We start from the raw sequence: 16,102 nt of genomic DNA, 5'->3' as shown, positions 1-16,102 counted from the left end.
AAAGCAAATCCGAGCATAAAGAACAGAGCCAGAGGCTTCATACTAGGTGTCTTCAAAATATATTATAGGGCTATACTAACTAAAATAGTATGAATTTCCAAAGAACTAAAACAGATCTACAAGAAAAAAACAAACAAGCCCATTCAAAAATGGGTGAAGGATATGAACAGATACTTTACAAAAGAAGACATACAGGAGGCCAAGAAAAATGCTCATCATCATTGGTCATTAGAGAAATGCAAATGAAAACCACATTGAGATAGCATCTCACACCAGTTCTAATGGCGATCATTAAAAAATCTGGAAACAACAGATGCTGGAGAGGATGTGGAGAAACAGGAACACTTTTACACTGTTGGTGGGAATGGAAATTAATTCAACCATTGTGGAAGACAGTGTGGCGATTCCTCAAGGACCTAAAAATAGAAATCCCATTTGACCCAGCAATCCCATTACTGGGTATATATCCAAAGGATTATAAATCATTCTACTATAAGGACACATGCACACGAATGTTCATTGCAGCACTGTTCACAATAGCAAAGACCTGGAACCAACCCAAATGCCCAACGATGATAGACTGGATAGGGAAAATGTGGTACATATACACCATGGAATATTACACAGCCATCAAAAACAATGAGTTCACGTCCTTTGTAGGGACATGGATGAACCTGGAAACCATCATTCTCAGCAAACTGACACAAGAGCAGAAAATCAAACACCACATGTTCTCACTCATAGGTGGGTGTTGAACAATGAGAACACATGGACACAGGGAGGGGAGCACTACACACTGGGGTCCGTTGGGGAGAAATGGGGGGGGGAACGGGGGGGTGGGGAGGTGGGAAGAGATAGCATGGGGAGAAATGACAGGTACAGGCGAGGGGACAGAAGGCAGGAAACCACACTGCCATGTGTGTACCTATGCAACAATCTTGCATGTTCTTCACATGTACCCCAAAACCTAAAATGCAATAAAAAAATAAAATAAAATAGTATGATATTGGAATAAAAACAGACACATAGACCAATGGAACAGAATAGAGAACCCAGAAATAAATCCACATACAGCTGATTTTCAACAAAGGGTCTAAGAACATACATTGGAGAAAGGACACCTTCCATAAGTGGTTCTGAGAAAACTGGACAGCCATATGTAGAAGGATGAAACTAGACTCCCATCTATCACCATGTACAAAAATCAATTCAAGATGAAAATAAAGACAATTATAAAACCCAAACTATAAAAGTTCTGGAAGAAAACAGGGGAATCATTTCTGGACATTGGTATAGGCAAAGTTTTTATGGCCAAGACCTCAAAAGCACAGAGAACAAAAATACAAACAGACAAATAGGACTATATTAAACTAAGAAACTTCTTCACAGCAAAGGAAACAATCAGCAAAGTGAAGAGACAACCTGTTGAATTAGAGAAAATAACTATTATTAGAATGGCTATTATGAAAAAGACAAAAAATAACAGATACTGCCAAGGAGGTAGATAAAAGGGAATTATTGTACAGTTTGTGGGAATGTAAACTAGTGCAGCCACTATGAAAAACAGTAGGAAGATTTCTCAAAAAACTAAAAATAGAACTATCATACAATCCAACAATCCCACTTCTGGGTATTTGTTGAAAGGAAAATAAATCAGCATATCAAAGGAATACCTGCACTCACATATTTATTGCAACACTATTCAATTAGAAAAGGTATGGAATCAACCTGCCTATCAATGGATGAATGGATAAAGAAACTCTATGTGTGTGTGCGTGTGTGTGTGTGTGTGTGTGTGTGTGTGTGTGTGTGTGTATACATGCAAAGTAATACTATCAGACCATAAATAAGAATGAAATCCTGTCATTTGAAGCAACGTGGATAGAACTGGAGGTGATTATATTAAGTGCAATACTAAGCCAGGCACAGAATGACAAATTTCACATGTTCTCATTCATATGTGGAAACTAAAACAGTTGAACTTGTAGAGGTGGGGAGTAGAATGATAGATAACAGAGAGTGGGAAGGTTATATGTGAGGGAGAGGGAGCTGAAGAGAGGTTTGTTAATGGATACATATATACAGTTAGAAGAAAGAAATAAGATCTAATGTTTAATATCAGAGCAGAATGACTATACTTAGTAACAATGTATTATACATTTCAAAATGACTAGAAGAGAGGACTTGACATGTTCCCAACACATAGAAGTGGTGAACATTTGAGATGATAGCTACCCTAAATGCCCTGACTTGATCATTATAAAATCTACAATGTAACAAAACATCACATATACCCCATTAATATGTACAAATATTATGTATCAATAAAAGAAAAAGACAAAAAGAGGGATGCTTAGATTTACCTTTTAATCGTATATATGTAAACCTATCAAAATGTAGCCCTAGAGAGAAAGTGAAGAAGAAATGTTCTTAAATAGTATGCTATAAACATTTGAAATTAGCTCAAAAATTTTAGGCACGTTGGAGCCAAGTTTTAGTTGGAACTTGAGTTCAAAGTACTCTTTGCTCTTCTTCTCCTAAAAGTGTTTTCAAAATACATTTCCACAAGTTTATGTACTAGAAATGGGAACTCAGCATCTAGCTCCCTATTCCACCTCTTGCTCTAGCTATCATTGCCTTTTTTATTTACAATGATCCATGGAATTTAAACACATGTATACGTAGGTACACATGCACACACAAACAATTTCCTAGTCCCTATTTTATAAAAAAATTCACACACAGCAGTCCAAACAAAAATAATATCAATATTTGTATGAGAACCTTGAAGTGGAGGTGAATCCTTGGGTACTCTGCACATGTTACTTCTGCAGATGATGGTTTGACTTTATCAGCTACAATGCCACAACATTAGGTTCCAGAAAAGAATTTTGGTTTCCTAAGCTAAAACTCATGAAGAATAAAACAACAACAACAACAACAACAAAGAATTTTGGATTATGTTTCAAGCCTAGTTTATGGTATAATAGTGGATTGGATTAGGGCAGGTAAAGAAGCACATCATTTCCTGTGGAATTATTTTTTGTCACTATAGCATAATGTTAATTATTCATTGAACTCATTTTTCTAGTAGAAGCCAAAACTTCAAACTAGTTAAGAGCAGAATATCTATGTAGACTCTGTTGGTATTTCAAATGATTAGTTAAAATGATTGATTTTGCGTAGCAGTAAAAAATAGTCTTTTTACTTGTTCTACCTGTTTTTCTTTCTGGGTGTGTCTTGGTCTCTCTCTCTCTCTCTCTCTCTCTCTCTCGCTCTCTCTCGTGTGTGTGTGTGTGTGTGTGTGTGTCTTCTCTCCCTTCTATCCCCCTCTTACACACATGACATCTCACAAACCAAGAGGCAAAAAGAATCTTTAAGGAGTTTGAGGCTAGTGATTCTGAATTTCAGTGCCATTGTGAGCTGGATGCAGGCAAGTGAGTAAGCAAAGTGCCAAATGGCTGTTCTGGGACAATTTCTGAGATGCAAAGGCTTGCATTTGGGATCAGTGTGGAGTTGTTTCTTTCTGATATTTGTGCTGGAAGTAGCCCCAGAATTTTCTGATGAGTTAATTTCTGATCCTATTTCTTCTTTTGACACTAACACAGTCTCCATCCCTATCTACACCACACATTTATTTATTGCAAATATTTGATATTACATTTATTTATTTAGTTATTATTACTTATTACTGTTGTGCAATGAGTATAGAAAACATCTGTGAGTTGATTTTTCCTGATATTATCTGATTAACATCACTGAAGAGGAAGGGGGCTACACTGAGTCAAAGTATTCTTGGAATATACATGGTGGAGCTAATTTTAGAGTCATATATAAGGGAGTTTTAAGAAAGTTGGTGTGAGAGGGAATGCTGGGAAGATGGCCGCCTAAGAACAGCTCAGGACTTCAGCTCCCAGTGAAAGTGCAGAGGGTGAGTGAACGCCGCATTTACAGACGAACTGTTATTGCCCACAGACCAGGAGATACCCAGGCAGAGGGGTCGCCAGTGTCGCAGTCCCAGCCGGTGTGGCTGTTTTGGCCCCTGTGGGGCTGATTCCGCCCGCGCGGCTGCTGTGACCACTCCCTGTTGCTGCGGTTCTCCGTACAAAAACCACTGGTCTGGGAGCCCTCTTAGCTGACGAGCAGAGCCCTGAGACGGCAGAGTTGCCCATTCATCTGAAATAGCGAGTCAGGCCAGGAGATTCCTAAGCAGAAAATCCACCAGGAGCCGGCGCCGCAGTCCGAGCCGACTCCGTGAGTCGCAGTATGGGAGATCCTGGCGCCTTTTCAACAAGCGACCGGAACTCCGGGTCGTTCAACTTAAAAGAAAAGACTCTGAGTCAGGGAGCCAGGTGATCAGGCTCGGTTGGTCCCAGCCTTCCACCCCCAACAACAACCAAAACAAAAACAGTAATTGGAAACCCTCTGGGTTGAGCCCTTCAAACCAAGCACAGCTGAACCTGGACTGCCCGGCTCGGTGGGGGAGGGGCTTCCGCCATTACTGAGACTCTCCACCGCTACGGAGGCAGGCTGCCGTTGCCGAGGCAACCTCCCACAACAGAGAGAGTCCGCCATAACAGAGGCGGGGCCACCATTGCCCAGACAGTTCTAACTACGCCCATATAAAAAGGACTACAGGGAAGAGCTCAGGGCAGCTGGGCGGAGCCCACAGCAGCTCAGCAAAGCCCCTGCGGGCAGGCAGTGGCTAGGCGTGCTGCTAGCTGGGCGGGTCAGACCTGAAAGAAAAATCAAAAAAAGGCAGTAGTGCAACGGAAACTCATAAAGCTCCAACTCCCTGGGACAGAGACAGACAACAGGTGGATAAACCCACAAAAATGGGAAGAAACCAGCGTAAAAAGGATGAAAACTCCCGAAACCAGAACACCTCTCCTCCTAAAAGGGATCACAACTCCTCACCAGCAAGGGAACCAGACTGGATGGAGAAGGAGAGTGATGAAATGACAGAATCAGACTTCAGAAGGTGGGTAGTTAGAAACTACAGCGAGCTAAAAGAACATGTTCTAACCGCACGCAAAGAAAATAGGAACCTTGAAAAAAGATTGGACGAACTGCTGACGAGAATGGACAGCATAGAGAGGAGTATAAGTGAAATGATGGAGCTGAAAAACGCAACGCGAGAACTTCGTGAAGCATGCACAAGCTTCAACAGCCGAATTGACCAAGCAGAAGAAAGGATATCAGAGGTCGAAGATCAACTCAATGAAATAAAAAGAGAAGGCAAGAACAGAGAAAAAAGTGCAAAAAGGAATGAACAAAATCTTCAAGAAATGTGGGACTATGTGAAAAGACCTAATCTACGTCTGATAGGTGTACCTGAATGTGATGAAGAGAATGAATCCAAGCTGGAAAATACTCTTCAGGATATTATCCGGGAAAACTTCCCCAACCTAGCAAGGCAGACCAATATTCAAATCCAGGAAATACATAGAACACCACAAAGATATTCCGCAAGAAGAGCAACCCCAAGGCACATAATCGTCAGATTCACCAAGATTGAAATGAAAGAGAAAATGCTAAGGGCAGCCAGAGAGAAAGGTCGGGTTACCCACAAAGGGAAGCCCATTAGACTCACAGCAGATCTCTCAGCAGAAACCCTACAAGCCAGAAGAGATTGGGGGCCAATATTCAACATCCTTAAAGAAAAGAACTTTCAACCCAGAATCTCCTATCCAGCCAAACTAAGCTTCATAAGCGAAGGAAAAATAAAATCCTTTGTGAACAAGCAAGCGCTCAGAGATTTCATCACCACCAAACCTGCTCTACAAGAACTCCTGAAAGAGGCTCTACACTTATAAAGGAACAACCAGTACCAGGCACTCCAAAAACACACCAAATGGTAAAAGAGCATCGACACAATCAAGAATCTGCATCAACTAACCAACAAAACAGCCAGGTAGCATCAAAATGACGGTATCAAAATCACACATAACAATACTATCCCTAAATGTCAATGGACTAAATGCCCCAATCAAAAGACACAGACTGGCAAACTGGATAAAAAGCCAAAACCCATCAGTGTGCTGTATCCAGGAAACCCATCTTACATGCAAGGATACACAAAGGCTCAAAATAAAGGGATGGAGGAAGATCTACCAAGCAAATGGAGAGCAAAAAAAGGCAGGAGTTGCAACTCTCATCTCTGATCAAATAGACTTTAAAGCAACAAAGATCAAAAGAGACAAAGAAGGACATTACATAATGGTAAAAGGATCACTGCAACAAGAAGAGCTAACGATCCTAAATATATACGCACCCAATACAGGAGCACCCAGATACATAAGGCAAGTTCTCAATGACCTACAAAGAGACTTAGACTCCCACACAATAATAGTGGGAGACTTTAACACCCCATTGTCAATATTAGACAGATCATCCAGACAGAAAATCAACAAGGATATCCAGGACCTGAACTCAGACCTGGAACAAGCAAACCTAATAGACATTTACAGAACTCTCCACCCCACATCCACAGAATATACATTCTTCTCAGCACCACATCACACCTACTCTAAAATTGACCACATAATTGGCAGTAAATCACTCCTCAGCAAATGCAAAAGAACAGAAATCATAACAAACAGTCTCTCAGACCACAGTGCAATCGAGTTAGAACTCAGAATGCAGAAACTAACTCAGAATCACACAGCTTCATGGAAACTGAACAACTTGCTCTTGAATGTTGACTGGATAAACAATGAAATGAAGGCAGAAATAAAGATGTTCTTCGAAACCAATGAGAACGAAGACACAACATACCAGAATCTCTGGGACACATTTAAAGCAGTCTCTAGAGGAAAATATATAGCAATGAGTGCCCACATGAGAAGAAAGGAGAGGTCGAAAATTGACACCCTATCATCAAAATTGAAAGAGCTAGAGGAGCAAGATCAAAAAAACTCAAAACCTAGCAGAAGACAGGAAATATCTAAGATCAGAGCAGAACTGAAGGAAATAGAGACACAAAAAACTCTTCAAAAAATCAATAAATCCAGGAGCTGGTTTTTTGAAAAGATCAACAAAATAGACAGACCACTAGCCAGATTAATAAAAAAGAAAAGAGAGAATAACCAAATTGATGCAATAAAAAACGATAAAGGGGATATCACCACAGATTCCACAGAAATCCAAACCATCATCAGAGATTATTACAAACAACTCTATGCACATAAATTAGTAAACCTGGAAGAAATGGATAAATTCCTGGACACCTGCACCCTCCCAAGCCTAAACCTGGAAGAAGCCGAAACCCTGAATAGACCAATAACATGGTCTGAAGTCGAGGCAGCAATAAAGAGACTACCACCCAAAAAAAGCCCAGGTCCAGATGGGTTCACAGCGGAATTCTACCAGACATACAAAGAGGAGCTGATACCATTCCTTCTGAAACTATTCCAGACAATCCAAAAAGAGGGAATCCTTCCCAAATCATTTTACGAGACAAACATCATCCTGATACCAAAACCCGGCAGAGACTCAACAAGAAAAGAAAATTTCAGGCCAATATCCATGATGAACATAGATGCAAAAATCTTCAATAAAATACTGGCAAACCGATTGCAACAGCATATCAAAAAGCTCATCCACCATGATCAAGTAGGATTCATCCCGGGGATGCAAAGCTGGTTCAACATACGCAAGTCCATAAACGTAATTCACCACATAAACAGAACCAAAGACAAAAACCACATGATTATCTCAATTGACGCAGAGAAGGCTTTTGACAAAATTCAACAACCCTTTATGCTAAAAACCCTCAATAAACTAGGTATTGATGGAACGTATCTCAAAACAATAAAAGCTATTTACGACAAACCAACAGCCAATATCATACTGAATGGGCAAAAACTGGAAGCATTCCCTTTGAAATCTGGCACTAGACAACGATGCCCTCTCTCACCACTCCTATTCAATATAGTACTGGAAGTTCTAGCCAGAGCAATCAGGCAAGAAAAAGAAATAAAGGGTATTCAAATTGGAAAGGAGGAAATCAAATTGTCTCTATTTGCAGATGACATGATTGTATATCTGGAAGACCCCATCATCTCAGCCCAAAATCTCCTGAAACTGATAAACAACTTCAGCAAAGTCTCAGGATACAAAATCAACGTGCAAAAATCACAAGCATTCCTGTACACCAGTAATAGACTTCAAGAGAGCCAAATCAAGAACGAACTGCCATTCACAATTGCTACAAAGAGAATAAAGTACCTAGGAATACAACTAACAAGGAACGTAAAGGACCTCTTCAAGGAGAACTACAAGCCATTGCTCAATGAAATAAGAGAGGATACAAACAGATGGAGAAACATTCCATGTTCATGGTTAGGAAGAATCAACATTGTGAAAATGGCCATACTGCCCAAAGTAATTGACAGATTCAACGCTATTCCCATCAAGCTACCAATGACCTTCTTCACAGAACTGGAAAAAAACACCTTAAACTTCATATGGAACCAAAAGAGAGCCCGCATAGCCAAGTCAACTCTAAGCAAAAAGAACAAAGCAGGAGGCATCACACTACCGGACTTCAAACTATACTACAAGGCTACAGTAATCAAAACAGCATGGTACTGGTACCAAAACAGAGATATAGACCAATGGAACAGAACAGAGGCATCACAGGAAAAACAACATACCCACAACCATCTGATCTTCGACAAACCTGACAAAAACAAGCAATGGGGAAAGGACTCCCTGTTTAATAAATGGTGTTGGGAAAACTGGCTAGCCATGTGCAGAAAGCAGAAACAGGACCCCTTCCTGACACCTTACACCAAAATTAACTCCAGATGGATTAAAGACTTAAACATCAGACCTAACACCATAAAAACCTTAGAGGAAAATCTAGGCAAAACCATTCAGGACATAGGTGTAGGCAAGGACTTCATGACCAAAACGCCAAAAGCAATGGCAACAAAAGCCAAAATAGACAAATGGGACCTAATCAAACTCCACAGCTTCTGCACGGCAAAAGAAACAGTCAGTAGAGTGAATCGGCAACCAACAGAATGGGAAAAAATTTTTGCAGCCTACCCATCTGACAAGGGGCTGATATCCAGAATTTACAAAGAACTAAAGCAGATCTACAAGAAAAAAACAAACAAGCCCATTCAAAAATGGGCAAAGGACATGAACAGATACTTTACAAAAGAAGACATACAGGAGGCCAACAAACATATGAAAAAATGCTCATCATCACTGGTCATCAGAGAAATGCAAATCAAAACCACATTGAGATACCATCTCACACCAGTTAGAATGGCGATCATTAAAAAATCGGGAAACAACAGATGCTGGAGAGGATGTGGAGAAATAGGAACACTTTTACACTGTTGGTGGGAATGTAAATTAGTTCAACCATTGTGGAAGACAGTGTGGCGATTCCTCAAGGACCTAAAAATAGAAATCCCATTTGACCCAGCAATCCCATTACTAGGTATATATCCAAAGGATTATAAATCATTCTACTACAAGGACACGTGCACACGAATGTTCATTGCAGCACTGTTTACAATAGCAAAGACCTGGAACCAACCCAACTGCCCAACGATGATAGACTGGATAGGGAAAATGTGGTACATATACACCATGGAATATTACGCAGCCATCAAAAAGGATGAGTTCACGTCCTTTGTAGGGACATGGATGAACCTGGAAACCATCATTCTCAGCAAACTGACACAAGAGCAGAAAATCAAACACGGTATATTCTCACTCATAGGCGGGTGCTGAACAATGAGAACACAAGGACACAGGGAGGGGAGCACTACACACTGGGGTCCGTTGGGGGGAAATGGGGGAGGGGCGGGGGGTGGGGAAGTGGGAAGAGATAGCATGGGGAGAAATGACAGATACAGGTGAGGGGACGGAAGGCTGCAAAGCACACTGCCATGTGTGTACCTATGCAACAATCTTGCATGTTCATCACATGTACCCCGAAACCTAAAATGCAATAAAATAAAAAAATAAAAAAAAAATAAAAAAAAAAATAAAAAAAGAAAGTTGGTGTGAGAAGAGGATAGAAGATGAGGGAAGGGTTTCCTCTTATTATCAACACAAGAACTTAACTTAAAAAAAAACTTTTTGAAACTGTTTCTGGCTGCTTTCGGGGCCTGAATATCCTGTGTTTATTTGTAAGAGAAAGGTGTATGGTGTTAGAGAACTGCTAAGATAAGAAAAGGAAGCCAGTAATAAATAATCTGTGAGGTCGTAGGTGAGATACCAAATATCTCATTTTTTTCCCCAAAGGTCTAAGTGTTGTTTGGCTGTGTTAAATGTTTCAGAGGAAGGTCTCTTCTTGTTACTGAAAATATTCATTATCTTTCTGTCCAATGCCCAGATTATACAAAAAGTTTTCAGAGGCAGAGATGGATTCAAGACCAAATACTTTCCTGGAGAACACAAAGTTGAAACCTTCATCAGCAGAGCAACGTAGATGAAGACAATTATTTTAACAATTTAGGACAGCTGTCTTATTGTGGCAGGTCAGGTCTCATTAATGCAGGCCTACATAACAGCTGTTTCAGCACTGACTGAGTGGTTAAGTTAAATATTAAAAACTGGAAGACCAGTGCCCCTATACAGATGTTAGAATGTAACAAAAGCTCACCAAGAGTTTTGCCCAAGCCTTTCCTGGGCCTTGAAGCATGACAAGAAAATGAAGGAATACTTAACAGTCCCATTTAGGATTAAATAAGTTTTATTGGGCATCTGAAGAAACTCCCCAGGCCTCCACAAACAAGTTTATTGAGGTCTGAAGGAATTTCCCAAATTTCCATGATTTAGCAGGAGACAAGATAAGGGTAATGACCCCAGCACTTGGATGCATCTAGAGTAAGTAAATAAACTAAGGCTCCAGAGGAAGGTCTTCAGAACTCCTGTCTTAGTTATATATTAAAAGAAGTTAATCATGTATATCTTTAGATGAATTCACACTTACACATATAGCTTAGAAGGTATATAAGCTCTGGAACACTGTAATTTTCAGTTTGTCTGGCAATATTTTCTGGGCCTTTTCCCTGTAACTGGTTACAGAAATAAAAACTCTGTCCTTGCCCAGTTCATCTGCATCTTGTTATTAGGCCATGAGAAATAGCAGCCTGTCCCTCAGTTTGGTCCAGGAACGTTATCAATGGGGAACAAATTGACAGTTTGTCTAATTTGGAGAATTTTATGCCTATATTAATCAAATTCACTAAGAATATATCTTTCTATTTGGTTTATGTAGCCACAGCTCCTGAAAGTCCTTCCCTCTGCTTTCCCCACAGATAATTTTTCTTGAAGACATTAATAAAATGACACTTGTGAGCATCAGCCCTGACTTAAGTGTCAGGAAAATGTTTTCTTCCCTTGCTGTATAGATATAGAAACTGGTCAAATGAAAGGAAGATATTTGACCATGGGAATAAGTAAGTGGAAAAGCCAGATCCACTCTTTTGGATGTTAAGATGAATTGTATTATCTGCAACATTTTTAAAGCTTATGATACAACTGAGTTGCTAACAGTTATCCAGATCATTGTGAAGCAAGATTCTTAGCCCATTATTTAATACTGGAAACTTATAGTTTCTGTTAATTAGTTGGGTCAATGATCTAAATTCCAAATTTGATGCCATTGCTTTTCTTGTTTTGTTCCATTGTCAGTGATTGTATTTTTGTTGTTGTTGAAAGCTTAATAAAGTTACATTCAAACTCTAAAAAATATGATCATACTTAAAGCCTCTAGACTTCAGAGTGAAACTCATGCTATTTTTATTCCCTTTTTATAGAAGAGGAACCTCAGACACAGAGAGGTTATGTAATTGACGAAAGAAGGCAGAGGTCCATGCTCAAGGTTCAGCATCAAGTAACATGTGAGGAAGGGGCATCAGGGTTTACATAAGAGACAAGTGGAGAAATCTGGACTTAAGAAGTTCAGAGATGGAGCAGGAGGTAGAGAGCACAAAACATGGAGGTAAACAGTTCAGAACAAATGGTATGAGAATGTGAGGAACTGAGGGCTGCCTTCTCTTCTTACTGAGGAGATGTTTACATGTTACAAATGCAGGATCACTGACTGGAAGTGTATGTACTGGACCACACCTTCTCCCCTCATGCCTTCTGTGCTGGACAAATCATAGATGAACTCTTGCCCAGATTTTCTGGGGGAAAGGTTATGTTGTACTCTGGAACAAATTTTAGGTAGGTTATGAAATTAAATCAACTCACATACTATTTATACTAGGTCATAGGCTTATATTTTCTTATTAGATTATACATCAAAATTGACTTTAATGAAAAGTGATTCTAGGATCCCTATCATCTTAGTCAGTTCAGGCTGCTATAACAAAATACCACAGACTGACTGAATTAAACAACAGAAAATTTTGGTTTCTAGTGAGGGCTCTCTTTTTCATTTCAGGTTTATAGATAGCTACCTTCTTCTTCTTTCTCCTTCTCCTCCTTCTTCTTCTTCTTCTTCTTCTTCTTCTTCTTCTTCTTCTTCTTCTTCTTCTTCTTCTTCTTCTTCTTCTTCTTCTTCTTCTTCTTCCTTTCTTCTTCTTTTTTGAGATGAAGTCTCACTCTGTCACCCATGCTAGCGTGCAGTGGCATGATCTTGGCTCACTGCAACCTCTGCCTCCCAGATTTAGGCAATTCTCCTGCCTCAGCCCCCTGAGTAGCTGGTATTAGGCATGTGCCACGACACCCAGCTAATTTTTGTATTTTTGGTAGAGACAGGGTTTCACCATGTTGGTCAGGCTGGTCTCGACCCTGACCTTGTGATCCAGTTGCTTCAACCTCCCAAAGTGCTGGGATTACAGGCACGAGCCACCGTGTCCAGCTGATAGCACCTTCTTGCCTGTATCCTCACATGGCAGAGAGAAGGATCTCTGGTGTCTCTACCTCTTCTTATGAAGGCACTAATACCTTCATTGGGGCTGAACTCTCATGATCTCATCTAAGCCTAACTACTTCCCAAAGGCCCCATCTCCAAATACCATCAGATTGTGGGGTAGGACTTCAACATATAAACATGTGTATATGATATATACTCTTTCTTTTCCTGCAAGTTTTTGGGTCAGATTTTGGCAACAAAATTATGCTGGTTTTATAAAAATGAGTTAAGAAGCATCATTCAGCCTCTGTTTTTGAATAAACTTGTTTTAAATTGGTGTTTTATTTCTCCCTTATGTATTTGATAGAACTCACCAGTAATACTATGAGTCTGAGATTTTCTTCATAAAAAAGGTTTTTTTTGTTCTGTTGAAGTCCCCTATTGCATTTTTTAGTTTTGCCACTGTATTCTTCATATCCAGAACTTCTGTTTGGATCATTTTTAAAATAATTTCTATGTTTTTGTGAATTTTTGTTCATGTATTGTTTTCCTGATGTTGTTGAATGGTCTGTGTTCTCTTGTAGCTTGCTGAGCTTCTTTAGATTTATTATTTTGAATTCACCATCAAACATTTCTTAAGTCTCCACTTATTTTGGGTGGGTTACTGGAAATTTGCTGTGTTGCTTTGACAGTGCCATGTTTCCCTGATTTTTCACATTTCATGTAGCTTAGCATTGGAGTCTATACATTTATTCTTATTTAAATTTTTGATACCTTGTATTGTACATATTTATGGTTTATATGTGAAATTTATTGCATGTGCAGAATATGTAATGATAATGTCAGGGTGGGATGGATGGTTAATATTGATTAACCATCAATATGTGTCAACTTGATTGGCTTGAAGAATGCAAAGTATTGATCCTGGGTGTGTCTATGAAGATGTTGCCAAAGAAGATTAACATTTGAGTCAGTGGACTGGGAAAGGCAGACCTACCCTTAATCTGGGTGGGCACAATCTAATGAGCTGCCAGTGTGGCCAGAATAAAAGCATGCAAGAGAACGTGAAAAGACTGGACTAGCTTAGTCTCCCCGCCTACATTTTTCTCCCATGCTAAATGCTTCCTGCCCTCAAACATTAGACGCCAAGTTCTTCAGCTTTGGAACTCTTGGACCTTCAACCACAGACTAAAGGCTGCACTGTTGGCTTTCTTACTTTTAAGATTTTGGGATTCAGACTGGCTTCCTCTCTCCTCAGCTTGCAGATGGCCTATTGTGGGACCTCGCCTTGTGATTGTGTGAGTCAATACTCCTTAATAAAATCCTTTTTATATATACATCTATCCTACTAGTTCTGTCCCTCTAGAGAACCCTGATACACAGGATATATAGAATGTCCATCATCCAAATATTTATCATTTATATATGGGTACATTTCAAGTCTTCTTTTTTTTTTTTAATACAATGCATTGTTGTTAACTATAATCATCCTACTCTGCTACCAAACGATAGATGATATTTCTTCTGTCTAGCTGTATTATTGTACCCATTAACCAACCTCTCTTTCACCAACCCATACACACTTCCCAGTCTCTGGTATCCATTATTTCATTTTTTACCTCTTTGTGGTCTACTTGTTTAGATTCCACGTATGAGCAAGAACATGTGAAATTTGTCATTCTGTGCCTGGCTTATTTTACTTAACATAATGAACACCAGTTCCATCCATATTGCTGCAAATAACATGATCAAATTCTTTTTTTTATGGTCATATATATAAACACCAAATCCTCTTTATCCATTTGTGCATTAACAAACATGTAAGTTGTCCATATCTTTGCTATTGTGAATAGTATGGCAATAAACATGGGAGTGCATGCATCTTTTTGATATATTAATTTCTTTTCTTTTAGATAAATACCCACTAGAGGAATTGTTGGATTGCATGGTACTTCTATTTTTAGTTTAAAAAATATATATATATTTTATTGCGTTTAAGTATGGGGGTACATGAGAGGAACATGCAAGATTGTTGCATAGGTACATACATGGCAATGTGGTTTTCTGCCTTCCTCCCCATCACCTATATCTGGCATTTCTCCCCATGTTATTCCTCCCCAACTCCCCATCCCCCGCTTTCTCTCCCATAGCTCCCCCTCACAGACACCAGTGTGTGATGCTCCCCTTCCTGTGTCCATGTGTTCTCATTGCTCAACACCAACCTATGAGTAAGAACATGCGGTGTTTGATTTTCTGTTCTTGTGTCAATTTGCTGAGAATGATGGTTTCCAGGTTCATCCATGTCCCTACAAAGGACACGAACTCATCGCTTTTTATAGCTGCATAGTATTCCATGGTGTATATGTGCCACATTATCCCTGTCCAGTCTATCATCGATGGGCATTTGGGTTGGTTCCAAGTCTTTGCTGTTGTAAACAGTGCCACAATGAACATTCATGTGCATGTGTTCTTATAATAGAATGATTTGTAATCCTTTGGATATAAATCATTATACTGTTTTCCATAGAGGATATAGTAATTTACATTCCCATCAACACTGTAAAAGAGTTCCCTTTTCACCATGTCCTTTCCAACAATTGCTATTTTTGTCTTTTTAGGAATAGCCATCCTAACTATGGTAAGATATCTCATTGTGGTTTTGATATGCATTTCCCTGAGGATTCATGATTTTGATCATTTGTTCATATAGCTCTTGGCCATTTGTATGTTTCCTTTTGAGAAATGTGTATTCATGTCCTCTGTCCACATCTTGATGGGATTATTTACTTTTTTAAGTTGTTTGAGTTCCTTGTATATTCTGGATATTAATTCCCTGTCAGATGAGTAGTTTGCAAATATTTCCTCTTATTCAAGAGGTTATTTCTTTACCCTATTGCTTTCTTCCTTTTCTGTGAAGAAGCTTTTTAGTTGAATATAGTCCCATTTGTCTATTTTTGGTCTTGTTGCCTGTGCTTTTGAGGACTTGGTTATGAAATGACTAGACCAAGGTGCTAAGGAGTTTTTCCTAGGTTTTCATCTAGTTGTTTTATAGTTTCAGGTCTTATGTTTGTCTTTAATCTATCTTGAATTAGTTTTTGTACATAGTGAGAAATAGGGCTCCAGTTTCACTTTTTTGATTATTGTTATCCAGTTTTCCAACAGACTTTGTAATAATTGATTGGCTGTAAGTCTGTGGATTTATTTCTGTGTTCTCTATTCCGTTCTTTTGATGTATATGTCAATTTTTATACTAGTACCATGCTGTTT

Source organism: Saimiri boliviensis, chromosome X (genome assembly GCF_048565385.1).
Source record: "Saimiri boliviensis isolate mSaiBol1 chromosome X, mSaiBol1.pri, whole genome shotgun sequence".
NCBI lineage: Eukaryota > Metazoa > Chordata > Mammalia > Primates > Cebidae > Saimiri > Saimiri boliviensis.
This window is presented reverse-complemented; position numbering follows the sequence as displayed.